The following is a 13724-nucleotide window of genomic DNA, read 5'->3' as shown; positions in this document are numbered from 1 at the left end:
ATGTCCTTTAGACCTTCTCCATTTACCTGCACAATAGGAACCTCTTCCTCAGGTGCTGGTTTGGCGCTCAAGGATTGGTTTCTACTCTTAGGGTCCATCTTCTACTGAGAACATTTGTGATGGTTCTTTACCCTAGTCCTTTCTTCAAAAGGCCCTTAAAGCAGGTTTTGAAATTATTTCAGTTTTTATAAAAAGGTAAAACAGGCCGGTGTGGTGGTGGCTCATGCCTGTAATCCCAGCACTTTGGGAGGTCAGGGTGGGTGGATCACTTGAGATCAGGAGTTCGAGACCAGCCTGGCCAACATGGCGAAACCCATCTCTACTAAAAATACAAAAATTAGCCGGACGTGGTGGTGCATGCCTGTAATCCCAGCTATTCGGGAGGCTGAGGCAGGAGAATCACTTGAACCCAGAAGGTGGAGGCTGCAACGAGCCGAGATTGCATCACTGCACTCCAGTCTGGGTGACAGAGTGAGACCCTGTCTCAAAAACAACAAACAAACAAATGGTAAAACATACATATGGTAAATAATCCAAACAATACAGTAGGTATCTGTAATCAATCAGTTTCACTCCTACTAATCCCCTAGTTCTCTCTTACAAAATCCAGCACATTCATCATTTTCTAATGTATCTTTTCAGAGATAATCTCTGTGTATAAAATAATTTATATTTGTGATTGTTTTACACAAATTGTTGTATACTATACATACTATTAAAGCTTTATTGAGGTATGTGTAATTTACATACAATTGATGTGTACATTTTTTCTTTTTTTTTTTTTTGAGATGGAGTTTTGCTTTTGTTGCCCAGGCTGGAGTGCAAAGGTGCAATCGATCTTGGCTCACTGCAACCTCTGCCTCCCGAGTTTAAGTGATTCTCCTGCGTCAGCCTTCCAAGTAGCTTGTATTACAGGCATGTGCCACCAGACCCAGCTAATTTTGTATTTTTAGTAGAGATGGGATTTCTCCATGTTGGTCAGGCTGGTCTCGAACTTCCGACCTCAGGTGATCTGCCCACCTCAGCCTCCCAAAGTGCTGGGATTACAGGCGTGAGCCACCGCGCCCGGCTGATGTGTACATTTTTAAAGTGAACAATTTGATAAGTTTGTTGTTTTTTTTTTGAGACAAAGTCTTGCTCTGTCTCCCAGGCTTGAGTGTGGTAGTGTGATCACCACCGCACTGCAAGCTGGAACTCCTGGGCTCAAGGGATCCTCCCGCCTTGGCCTCCCAAAGTGTTGTGATTACAGGCGTGGGCCACAGTGTCTGGCCTGATGAGTTTTGACACAGGTGGTTTGACACAGGTAAGTTTCCCACATACACCTGTGGAACCATCGCCAAATCAAAATTTTCTTTGATTTCTTCTTTGACCAGTGGGTTATTTAGAACTAGATTTTAAAATTTCCAAATATTTGGGGATTTTCCTGAGATCCTTATGTTAATGATTTCTAATTTAATTCCATTGTAGTCATAGAACATACTTTATATAACTTTAATCATTTGAATATATTGAGACTTGTTTAATGGCTCAGGTTACGATCTGTCTAGGTAAGTAGTCTATGCATATTTGAGAAGAGTATTCTGTTGTTGGGGAGAGAGTTCTATAAATGAGTCAATTCGGGTTGTTTAAGTCTGTAATATCCTTGCTTATTATCTGTCAGGTTGTTCTATTGACTATTGAGAGGGGGATATTGACATTTCTGAAAGTAATCATGTATTTGTCTCTTTCCTCCTTGCAGTTCTATCATGTTTTGTGACGTTCTCTTCACATCATAATAAGGATACATATTATTATTATGACTTATCACTGTTCATGTTAACGTTGATTACCTGTCTTACGGTAGTGTTTGTCAGATTTCTTCATTTGCAAAGTTGTGTGTTTTTTTGTGCTTCTCCCTTTTCACGCTACGGTCTTTGGAGGAAAGTCACTAGTGCAGTGGAAACTTAAGAAGTAGAACGTTATGCTCTACTCTTTTTTTTTTTTTTTTTTTAGACTTTATGGAGTTTAAGCTCACTTCCAACAGGGAAGACAAATTTGAGTTTTTCCTGCCTCTAGTATGGTAGAGAGCAGTTTTCAGCCTGAGACACCCCTAGGTAAGTAACTGAATTGGGGTTTGTCTTGGCTAAAGTTAAGATTAACAACCAGGTGGTCTTAATTCCTCTTTACCGTTAGAGCGCTCAGTAATTGTGTAAGTTGTGACATCGTTTGTTCTGCTTAACTGTTTTTGTTTGTTTGTTTCTGTTTTTGTTGTTGTTTTGGTCTTTTCCCCATTGGGTTTGATCAAGTATCTGATGATCAAATCTGAAGGAAAATTCCAAATTATGGAGGTGGCTAAATTCTGTCTCTCACACACACACACACACACACACACACACAATGTTGTGTGGTAGGGGGAGAAAAAACAGCCAGCAAAAGGAAAAAAAAAAAAAAAAAAGAAAGAAAAAGAGAACGGCCTGGCATCCAGCCCTGCCCAGTGGAAGCTCTGGAGCAGGCGTGTACTCACTGCTACAGAGCCTCAGTGCTCAGGTGTCCAGGTGGGCTGTGGTACTCCTCACTCCGCGAAAGCCACATTGGTGTTATTCCCTGTCTGTTCCAGCCGTACTGCAATGTGAATGTTCTTGATGACTTTGAGCCGCAGGATGCTGTAGGGGCAGTCTATTTGGGCAGATGAAAGTGCAGAGCCCAAAGTTGAGGCCAGAGGTCACAAGCTGATAGCCTGCGTTGCCTGAAGGGCTCAAATTAAAAACTAGGAGGATTCATTAAAAATATGGAAAACCTGGAAGATCTGACAACACTGGATCCCCTGGTCTCACAGAGTGGCAGACATCTGGGGCTGAGGGTGACCTTGAGATGGGCCACATGTTCTCTAGCTTGCCGGGGTCCCCACCAGGCCAGTGGTCAGGTTCCATTTTTACTGCACTGTCCCTACAAGGGGAATAATATATGTATCATTTAGCAGAGAAATATTTCTCTGTGTCCATGTGTCTATCAAATAAATATTTCTTTGTACTCACATCTCTATTAAAAGGGGGAAGCTTGGCCAGGCGTGGTGGCTCATGCCTGTAATCCCAGCACTTTGGAAGGCTGAGGCGGGTGGATCACTTGAGGCCAGGAGTTCAAAACCAGCCTGGCCAACATGATGAAACCCTGTCTCTACTAAAAATACAGAAATTAGCCGGGTGTGGTGGTGTGTGCCTGTAATCCCAGCTACTCGGGAGCCTGAGACATGAGAATTGCTTGAATCTGGGTGGCAGAGGTTGTGGCGAGCCCAGATTGCACAACTGCACTCCAGCCTGGGCAACAGAGCAAGATTCTGTCTGAAAAAAATAAAAAATAAGAAAAATTATACCCATTTTATAGATAAGGAAGCTGAAGCCCAGAGAATGGACACCCCTTGCCCAAGTTACCCAGCCCAGGAGTGTCAGACTCCAAGGTGTGCTTGAACCATACCTCGGGTCATCCTGTTAATACACTGTCCTGCCCATTTGCTCAGGTAGGCTCATGTCCCCTGGCATGAAAGTCGGAAGGTTTTATCCAACCTGCACCACTGACTTACTGTGTGTTCCTGGGCAGGTTCCTCTCCCACTCTGTGCTTCAGTTTCCTTACCAGTAAAAATGGCTTTGAAACATGCCCAAGTGGAAAAGATCATGTGGTGACATGAAGCACATGACTTTTGCTAGCCCTACATGGCTGCCTCTTGATTCATGGCAGTGAGGGGTTGGTCTGCCTGGCACCCAAATGGGTGATGCAGAAGTGCCCATGTGTACTTATTCCTTGAGCGAGAGGTACAGTTTGCAGCGCGACGTGACCTGCAACAGGCTATTGCTTAGCATTTGCAGGGTGATGTCAGGTCTTTTGGTGTCTTCTGTGATCAACCTGTGAGAGGCATGGAGGATGTTGGTGTGGCCTGGCCAGACCTCTGTGACTCTGTGGGGTGTGGGTATCTGGATCTGCTGGAGTAGGGGCAGAGCCCAGGAGGGGTGGGAGCAGCTTTGGGACAACCCCTTCCCTTGCCCCTAGCCCAGCTGTAGAACACTGAGCTCTAGTTCTAGTTTCCAAGGCTTGACGACCCAGACAAGTCCCTTCCCTTCTCTGGGCCTCAGTGTCAGCCTCTCTAAAACGGGGGAGGGAACAATAGAGGAGCGTAAGCATCTGCGAAAGAGAAGCAGGCCAGCGAGAGTCAGGGAAGGCAAGGTGGCAGGTGAGCCCTCTGCCATCTGCTCAGGACCCATCTGCTGTGCTCCCTTCTGCACCCTCAGCTACCAGCACCTCCCTGAGCTGAGAGGAGCCGAGTTTTAGGTATTTTTTGAACATTAGGTACAAGCTGGTGACTCATCTGGTGCCCACTGGAAGAGGCAGCAACAAATTCAAATGCCGGAGGAAAGCTTGGCTGGGTCAGGCTCCCTGCTGTATATCTGCGTTTAGCATGGATTTTTTTTTTTTTTTTTTTTTTTTGTTTTGGAGATGGTGTCTCGCTATGTTGTCCAGGCTGGAATACAGTGGCTATTCACAGGTGCAATCACATTACAGCCTCAAATTCCTGGGCTCAAGCGATCCTCCTCCTCAGCCTCCTGAGAAGCTGGGACTACAAGTTTGTGTCACTGTGCCAGCTCCAGTGGGCTTTGTTTGTTTGCTTTTGACATGGAGTCTTGCTCTGTTGCCCACATTGGAGTACAGTGGTGAGATCTTGGCTCACTGCAACCTCTGCCTCCCAGGTTCAGGTGATTCTCCTGCCTCAGCCTCCCAATCAGCTGGAATTAGAGGTGTGTGCCACCACGCCTGGCTAATTTTTGAATTTTTATTAGAGATGGGGTTTTACCATGTTGACCAGGCTGTTCTCAAACTCCTGATCTCAAGTCATCCACCCGCCTTGACCTCCCAAAGTGCTGGGATTACAGGTGTGAGCCCTCTCGCCTGACCTGGAGGTTTTTTTTTGAGACAGAGTCTCAGTCTGTTGCTCAGGCTGGAGTCGTAGTGTCACAATCATGGATTGCTGCAGCCTTGAACTCCCGGGCTCAAGTGATCCTCACATCTCAGATTCCAGGGTTCCTGGGACTACAAGCATGCGTCACCATGCCTGGCTAATTTTTGTAGTTTTTGTGGAGATGGGGTTTTGTCATGTTGCCCAGGCTGGTTCTGAACTCCTAGGCTCAAATGATCTGCCCATCTTGGCCTCCAAAAGTGCCGGGATTACAGGTGTCAGTCACTGTGCCTGGTGACAATATGTTTCTGTTGTCCAGGCCCCTCAGTTTGCATTAACAATACTTTGTTATGGCAGTCCTCACAATCTAATACAATTGGGAAACCCAGATATTGATTAAAACCTTCTAGATTTTTATATGTTGGCAATTCATTAAAAATACTTTTCAAAAACCTATGCAGATTTGCAAAAAACCCAGTTGTAGGCTGAATGTAGAGGGCAGGAGGGCTGCTGGGCTGAGGCCCCAGATTGAGACCCTACTTTCTTCCTAGGAAGATTGCCAGCGGCTTGGAGAGACATAAGGTCAAGAAAAGTAGACTCGCTTAGCACTTTCCAGGCTATAGAGAACCTCCAAAGACACCGTGCTGAGAACACAGCCGCTCAGGGCACCAGGAAAGGCCAGAGGCAGTCCTGGCTCTCCACTTACCCACCTACCCAGAGAAGCTCCCACAGCAGGGGGAGGCTCTTCCCTGAAAGCAGGTCCCCGATCGACCTGCGACAGGTCCAGCCCACTGCTCTTCTTGGAAAGACATTTGCTTACAAAGGGCAGGTGGTCCAGGACAGGGACACCTTTGCTCCTGGCCCCTGTCACAGGCAGGCTGAGCATGCAGCCCAGGATGCCGTGCTCTGAGAACAGGTCTGAACTGTCTGAGGACACAAGCCCCGCCTCACCAAATTCACTCAGTCATTCGGCAGCTGGCACTTACTGAGCTCTTACTCTCTCCTGGGCTCAGGGGACAGGAGCAGTGTGGCTTCTGCCCTCACGGAGTTTCCTGCTAGGGAGAGAGACAAAAGCTGAGCACTCCGATCAGCAAGCAAGGCAATATTCCAGAGTGATCTGCGCTGCAGAAAGAAAAAATACAGCGGAGTCGGAGCATGACCGGGACGAAGATCTGTTTCCGATGGGGTGATAAGGGAGGGCCTCTCTGAGGAGGAGGCCTCTGAGCTGAGGCCTGAGTGAGGTGGAGGAATCCATCACTCAGGCTGATCCCAGGGAGAGCCATGGCGGCAGAGGGAACAGAACGTGCAAAGGCCCTGAGGTGCTGGTGAGCCTGGCGCAGTAGGACACAGAAAGTGAAGTGAGGCTGGAGTGTGGTGAGCGGGGATGGGGCTGGATGGATGACAAGCAGCTTAGTCAGGAGTTAGGGACAGAGGCAAGCAGCCCAGCAGGCAGACGGGACAGCAGGCACAGCACACTTGAACAAGCATAAGGTCACAGAGGAGGCCTTACCAAAGGGCGGTGGGAACTCAGAGGAAGGAGAGATTCCTTCTGCCTGGGGAAATCGAGAGGAATTCCCAGAGGAGGTGGTTAGGCCTTTGCCTTAAAGGATGGGCCCAGATGCACCAGGTTGAGCAGGAGGAAAAGACATTTCAGGCCAGAGGAACAGCCTAGCAAAGGAGTGAGCTGTGAAATCTGTGGGGGTGCTCAGGGAAGGAGGCAGTGGAAGAGGCAGTGGAAGGAGGCAGTGGAAGAGGCTGGAGATACAGGGCCTTGAATGCCAGCGTAAGGGGCAACCTCGGAGGTTCTCCCGAGGGCACTGAGAAGCCATGGCAAGTGTTAGAGCAAGGGAGACACAAGATCAGCTCTGGGTGAAGGAAGGTGAATTCTGTGGCAAGGGGAAGGCCCGTAGAGGAGAATCATTGAGCAGGGAGATGGTACCGTCTCCCACCCCTGGCCTTTCCTGAGTTCCTGCCTCTGACACTCACCCCTTAACATTTACCTTTTCCCGCTGATTCTTGTGGCTCTGCAGGTGGAGTAGGTGCTGGGCCTTCCCCTGGGCTTGGAGCAGCAACGTCCAGCAAGCAGTGACATCCAGAGCAGCAGCATCCTCTTGGCCAGGACCTGCAGACGCAGAGGTGGGAATCTTGATGTCCTCACTGGGGACCTGTCACCTTGTGTCTCCCAACTCTGCCTCTTCTAGGACCATCTCTCCAGCTTTCCCTTGCCTCTGCCCCCAGCTCCAGATCCGCTAGTCCTCGAACACAGCCTGCACTTCCTGGGCTTCCTGCCACTGTACATTTGTGCTTGCGGATCCCTTGGCCTGCAGTGCCCTTCTCCAGAGTGTGGGCACTGCCACTTCCTGAGGGTGGGACCTGAGCAAGTCACAGGACCGCTCCATGCTTCAGTTTTTTCATCTGTAAAATAGGGACAATTCTAGGTCGTTGTGAGGAATATGTTCCATAATATGTGCAAAGCACTTAGCAAGCAGTCAGTGTCCAACAGCTGTTCATATGACTGGATAACATTGTGAGAGGTTAAAGGATGTATCACTTCCCCCTTTTTTTTGAGACAGGGTCTCGCCTTGTCAGCCAGGCTGGAGTGTAGTGGCACAATCTTGGCTCACTGCAGCCTTGACTTCCCAGACTCAAGGAATCCTCCTGCCTCAACCTCCCAAGTAGCTGAGACTACAGGAGCGTGCCACTATGCACAGCTAATTTTTTTATTTTTAGCAGAGGCGACATTTTACCATGTTGCCCAGTTTGGTCTCGAACTCTTAGACTCAAGAGATCCTCCTGCCTTGGCCTCCCAAAGCGCCACGATTACAGGTTTGAGTCACTCCTCATAGCCTAGCACTCCTTTTTAACACTGGAGGCTTCTGGATCTTGAGGATGCTACGGGATAGGGGTCCTGGGGGAGGTGTCAGAGGGGTGGTAGGGGTAGGCATCTGGGGGGTTTAAAGCTACAGATCTTTACCAGCTAGCAGGGAAATATTCCAGACACTGCATTTATACCAGTTCCTAGCAGCAGAACCTCAGCTCTGCCAAGTGTCCAAAAGGGCATAGCTGGAACCCCAGAATTGCAGGCAGGGGCTGTCTGGGTGGCTCTCTGGGTGGGCAGGAGCATTCCACTAGGAAACGAAGCCCCTGGAACTTCTAGGCAGGGACCAGCCGAGATGCAGACATCTCTAGGGCAGATGTCAGGGCCCGCAGAGAAACTACCATTGCCCCCCATGCCGCGCCCATGAAGAAGCCTCCCAGAAGGTAGATGCTGCCCTTGAGCAAGGCGAGGAGACCCCCAAAGTGGTTAAGCCTACTCTGGAGTGCCTTAGAATATCCTGGCATTGCCTTGAATATCCAGTTTTTTGCTACTTGGTGGCACAGGAGTTCAAAACAGTGACCAAATCGGATAACAGAAAGAGAATGGTTTTGCGTTTGTTTGCATATACAAACTGTGCTTTGTATTGGCCTGTGAAATTTGTGCTTGTGGCATTAGCTCTTCCAGGCTGATGTCAAATGCATCCACTATTCATCCAACCAGCACTTAGTCAGTCTCCATGGCAGACACTTTTCTCTATCAGTTCACTCAAGTCAGGTCTCTCTCCCCCGTTACTCTCAGCCCAGCACACTCATCTTTCCACCCTCTCCACCTCCTGGGTTGAGCCAGCCATACCAGCCCTGACTTCTTCTGGAGTCCATACTATGTGCCACGCACCATGCTGAGAGCTGTACAAGCCTCATCGCATCACTGAGTCCTCGCCCCAATGGTCTGAGATCATTGATATGAGGCCTAAGATACAGATGATGAAACTGAGGCTCAGAATGGAGAAGTAACTTACCCAAGGTGACACAGGTAGTGAGCGGCAGAGCCAGCATTCCGGCCCAGGTTCGCCTGGTGCTAAACATCTATGTGCCACCTCACAAGATTATTATAGGTGCTCAAGAAATATTTGAGAAATGCCCCATTGACCCCCTTGGCCTTACTCTCCAAGAATGGGACTATCTGGAGTCTCTCCCTGGCCTCTGTCTCCAGCTTCCCAGAAAGACAACTCTTTTAACCTGAGCTCGGAAGCCCGGGCAGGAAGTCCAGCCCCCTGGCCCGGCTTGCGGCTCAGAGGAGCTCTTCAGTGGAGGGAGAGGTCCTCTTGGCACTGGGTGGCAAGGGGCTTCTGGCCAAAATTGAGGCTTGAGGGGCAGGCCCTGAGCCCTGGACCAACAGGCTTTAGGGAGGAGGTGGGTGGGGCCCTGTGGCTTTGAGGAGGGGTCATTTCCCTTTGGAACGTCATTGGAGCTGTGGAGCCCTGGCAAGGTCCCCAGCTCTCAGGAGGGGCCCTGAGGGGGCTCCTAGTATAGGGTATGGCAGTCACAGAGCCCAAGGGAGTGATTGTGTGGGGGTGGGGCAGAGGGAGGAGAGCAGGCAGGTGGCAGGGGCCAGGCAGGGAGGCTCTGGGGTCTACCTTCTGGTGGCCATTCTTTATAGTCTTTTAAATTTTTTTTTTAAATTTTAAAATTACTTTCAAGCTCTGCCAAGTCTCAGGACCTATGCCTTTTCTATGTTGTCCATGCCATCGGTTTTTGCTATAATGTGGTCACCGATGGCATGGCCTCTGCAGCCAGACAGGCCTGGGTTCAAACCGCCATCTTCAGTCAGGAGCTGTGTGACTGTGGGCAAGTGGCTTTCTATTCTGAGCCTCACTTTTCATGTCTGTAACATGGGAATGATAAATCCGTTTATGTCTTTTGGGCATGGTGAAGGTTCGTTGAGGCAACTCATGTAGATGTCAGTACAGGGCCTAGTATATAGGAAGGGTTCAAAAAGTTACTTCTTTTAACTTGCATTTTATAGATGAGAAAACTGAGACTCAGAGAAGTCAAGTACCTTGCTCTGGGTCACACAGCATGTCCATGATAAAGACGGGATTTGAAATCAGGGCCCAGAGAGGGGTCCGACCACTCAGTGACAGAGAACTTTGGTGTCACTATGCCACGCAGCTCCAAGACTCGGAGACCTCGCTCCCAACCAAACTGCTGTGCCAGTGTCTTTTGATGTGGAAATCCTGGCGTCCCCGCTGTGAGTGTGCACAGCTGGCTGCGTCAGCATCGACAGCTTCATTCACTGCTGTCTAGTGTGGTCACCCCAATGGCAGGTGTGACTTGTCTCTAGGTGGCTTTTAGATTTTTCATAGGGTTTCTTCCTGGGGTTAATGTCTTTCCCTTTCACAACTCAGAGGCATGGACAGAGCAGGTGTTACACTGTGTTCTTTGGCTGGAGACCTGGGGCAGAGAGGCTGACAGTGGAAGGGTGAGTTCTTTTTTTCTTTTTTCTTTTTTTTTTTGAGATGGAGTCTTGCTCTGTTGCCCAGGCTGGAGTGTAGTGGCACGATCTCGGCTCACTGCAACCTCTGCCTCCTGGGTTCAAGCAACTCTCCTGCCTCAGCCTCCCAAGTAGCTGGGATTACAGGTGCCTGCCATCATGCCTAGCTAATTTTTGTATTTTTAGTAGAGACTGGGTTTCCCCATGTTGGCCAGGCTGGTCTCTAACGCTTGACCTCAGGCGATCCACCCACCTTGGCCTCCCGAAGTGCTGGAATTACAGGCATGAGCCACTGAGCCTGGCCTCCGGTATTTCCTTATAGCAGTGCGAGAATGGCCTAATACCCTGTCCTTCTGACAGGACACTTCTCCCAGCTACCCACAGGGCTCACCCTTCACCTCCTCAGGCATTGGCTCAAATGTCACCTCCTCAGAGAGGCCCTCCCTGACCACCCCATCTGAAACAGCACCCCTCGCCTGACATCACTCTCTCCTCCTGAACCTGCTTTATTTTTCTTCTCAGCCTTCCTCCATTCAGCCTGATGTCATATCTTTAGACTTATGTATCTGCCTCTTCTGCTAGAAGGTAGGCTTGAAAAAGATGGGAGTGTTTTCCAATTGTTCATTTCAGTGGCCTCAAGCACTCAGAGGCATGCCTTGTGTATGGAAGACCCTCGAAAAATATTTACTGAATGAATGAATGACAAGGAGGTGGAAAAAGTATACTGACCGCAGGCTAGGAGGGTTCCATCCTCAGCACAGCCAACCTTCTCACTTGCAGATGAGGAGGTGAGGCCCTGAGAGGGGAAGGGACTTGCCCAGGGTCACCTGCAGGTTGGGATTGGAGTGCAGGCCCCACCTGCCAGACAGGGCTCTCAGCAGCTGTGCCCTCCCTGGGGCACGATGTTTAGGCCCACACCCACTCACCTTGGTCAGTGAGGACTCAGCTGCCTCGAATCCCAAGGCCTTCACCACTGACACTGGGACCCCAGATCTTAATTTGCCTGAAATAACAAACATGGTCAGAAACTGATGGGCCTGGGGTGAGACTGGGCAGCCAGGGGCAGGCTCAGGGTTCCTGAAGGGAAGCCCCGGCCTGGCAGGCCTGATCAGACAGCCCTCTATACCTCTGTTCGCGTGTTCTCTGGCCCCAGCATCGACCCAGCCTCATCTACCCTCCCTTTGCCTCTGGCACTGGCTTCTGGCTCCTCACAAAATGCAATCCTCGCATTCTCTTACACTCTTGCTCAAGAACCATCAGGGGCTCCCATTATCGCCAGCAGAGGTTTCTATACTTTGAGATTTTCCAGTCTAATAAAATAAAGAAATTAAAAAGATGGAGCTGGTATAGGTTACAAACTCTTCCCACCCCTCATTCAACCTGGGGCTGAATTAGAGTGTTGGGCAGTGACTGTGCCAGACACCTCCTGATTTGTGCCTCTGAAGAAGGTACTTCTGTGTCCCCATTTTACAGATGGAGAAACTGAGGCTCAGAAGGATCGTGCAACTTGACCAAGGCCAGGCACTAGCAAGACGGAGAACAGGGTCTGCCGAGGCACCTCCAGTTGTCTCTTTCACCTCTCTGGTTGCATTGTCTGCTTACACTTCTGTCTCCTTCCAGCCCTGCAAGGCTGGCCCACTGCTTGGTTCATCTTTACAAGCCCAGCCTCTGGCACTAGCAAAGGAATTGGGCTGAGAAGATTCTTGGGAGGAGGTGGCTTTTGAAGCAGGCTCTCAGGGATGGCTGGGAGATGAATGAAAGGGGCCCCATTCATGGAGATGAGGGCAGGGGAAGTAAAGCCAGGCCCTGGGGAGACAGGGGGCACAGACGGCAGAGGTACGCACCATTCTGGTTTGGCAGCAGAACGGAGAGGATGATCTCAGTGATGATGTTTTTCAGAACGTCAGGCTGTGAGAGAGAGAAGGGGGACTGTCACCCTGGCTGAGAATCCGAAGTCCCCCTCCTCATTCTGCGTGGGTATGGCTCCTCCCCACGGGTGAAGGCGGCTGGTGGAGATGTAGGAATTCCAGGTCCCCTGCTGATCAGAGCTGTGGGAGCTCCCAGGGACCAGATGGGCTGGGGTGGGCACGAACTCAGCTGCCCCTGGGGCCTGGTAGATGAGGGGATTGGGGTGCATTGGAGGATGTGCCATCCTCAGGGCCCTACCACTCTGTTGCAGCCAAATTTGCCCTGAGGGAATTTTGCCCTGCATTGCCTGAGCTTCTGACTTCTGGAGGGAAGCCTGAAGTCCTGATTTGCATGTGGAACTCTCCCTATTTTAAAATACTAGTTGCCAGGCACGGTGGCTCACGTCTGTAATCCCAGCACTTTGGGAGGCCAAGGTGGGTGGATCATGAGGTCAGGAGATCGAGACCATCCTGACTAACACAGTGAAACCCCGTCTCTACTAAAAATACAAAAAATTAGCCGGGCGTGGTGGCGGGCGCCTGTAGTCGCAGCTGCTTGGGAGGCTGAGGCAGGAGAATTGCTTGAACCCAGGAGGTGGAGGTTGCAGTGAGCCAAGATCACACCACTGCACTCCAGCCTAGGCGACAGAGTGAGACTCCATCTTAAAAAAAAAAAAAAAAGTCGAAAACAGTGAAAAACAAGTCATAAAAACCAGAGAACACATGCTGGACTGAGGTCTCCGGTTTGGTCTAACTCCCAGCAGGCAGGGGCTGTCTAGGGCACTGAGGCGTGTCTATGTACGCAGAATGAGACTGTGAGTCAAGGGCACTTGTGTTCTAATTCAGGATCAAAATTTCACTGAAAGAAAGTGTGTATCTGTGAGTGTATTTGTGTGTGCATGTGTGTGTTCTCAGCTGTGTCTGACACACAATGGGTTCTCTGTAAACAGAGAACTGTAAAACAGAAAACTCGAGCCAGGAAGTTGGACTTTGGTGGAGACTGACCAGCACCCCCTGGTGCTTCTGTGGGGACCTTGTTTGAAGCAAGTCCTGGGCAATATCTCTTTTGAGAGTGGACCGTTCCAGGCCATCCCCTGTGCCCTCAGGCACCACCTGTTAACACTTACTTGGAACCAGCCAATCCCAGAGTTCATCAGCTGGATCCGATCAGAACTGCAATGGAAGATGCCTGTGAGAGCGGCCCCTGGAGTCCCACTCATTCACCATCCACTCATTCAACGGCAATTTACTGAGCACCTGTTGTGTGCCAGGCACAGTGCGGGCTCTAGTGAACCACATAAAGTCCTTGCCTTGTGGAGCTTGCATTCTAACGGCAGGGGTGGGGTGGGGGGCATGGGGGAGGCACAGAAAACAAATAGCAGTCCAATAAGCAGAAAAATCAACCTGAGGGGCCGGGCGCGGTGGCTCAAGCCTGTAATCCCAGCACTCTGGGAGGCCGAGGCGGGCGGATCACGAGGTCAGGAGATGGAGACCATCCTGGCTAACATGGTGAAACCCCGTCTCTACTAAAAATGCAAAAAATTAGCCGGGCGTGGCGGCAGGCGCCTGTAGTCCCAGCTACTT

The sequence above is a fragment of the Mandrillus leucophaeus genome, unplaced genomic scaffold (assembly GCF_000951045.1).
Source record: "Mandrillus leucophaeus isolate KB7577 unplaced genomic scaffold, Mleu.le_1.0 Scaffold1018, whole genome shotgun sequence".
NCBI lineage: Eukaryota > Metazoa > Chordata > Mammalia > Primates > Cercopithecidae > Mandrillus > Mandrillus leucophaeus.
This window is presented reverse-complemented; position numbering follows the sequence as displayed.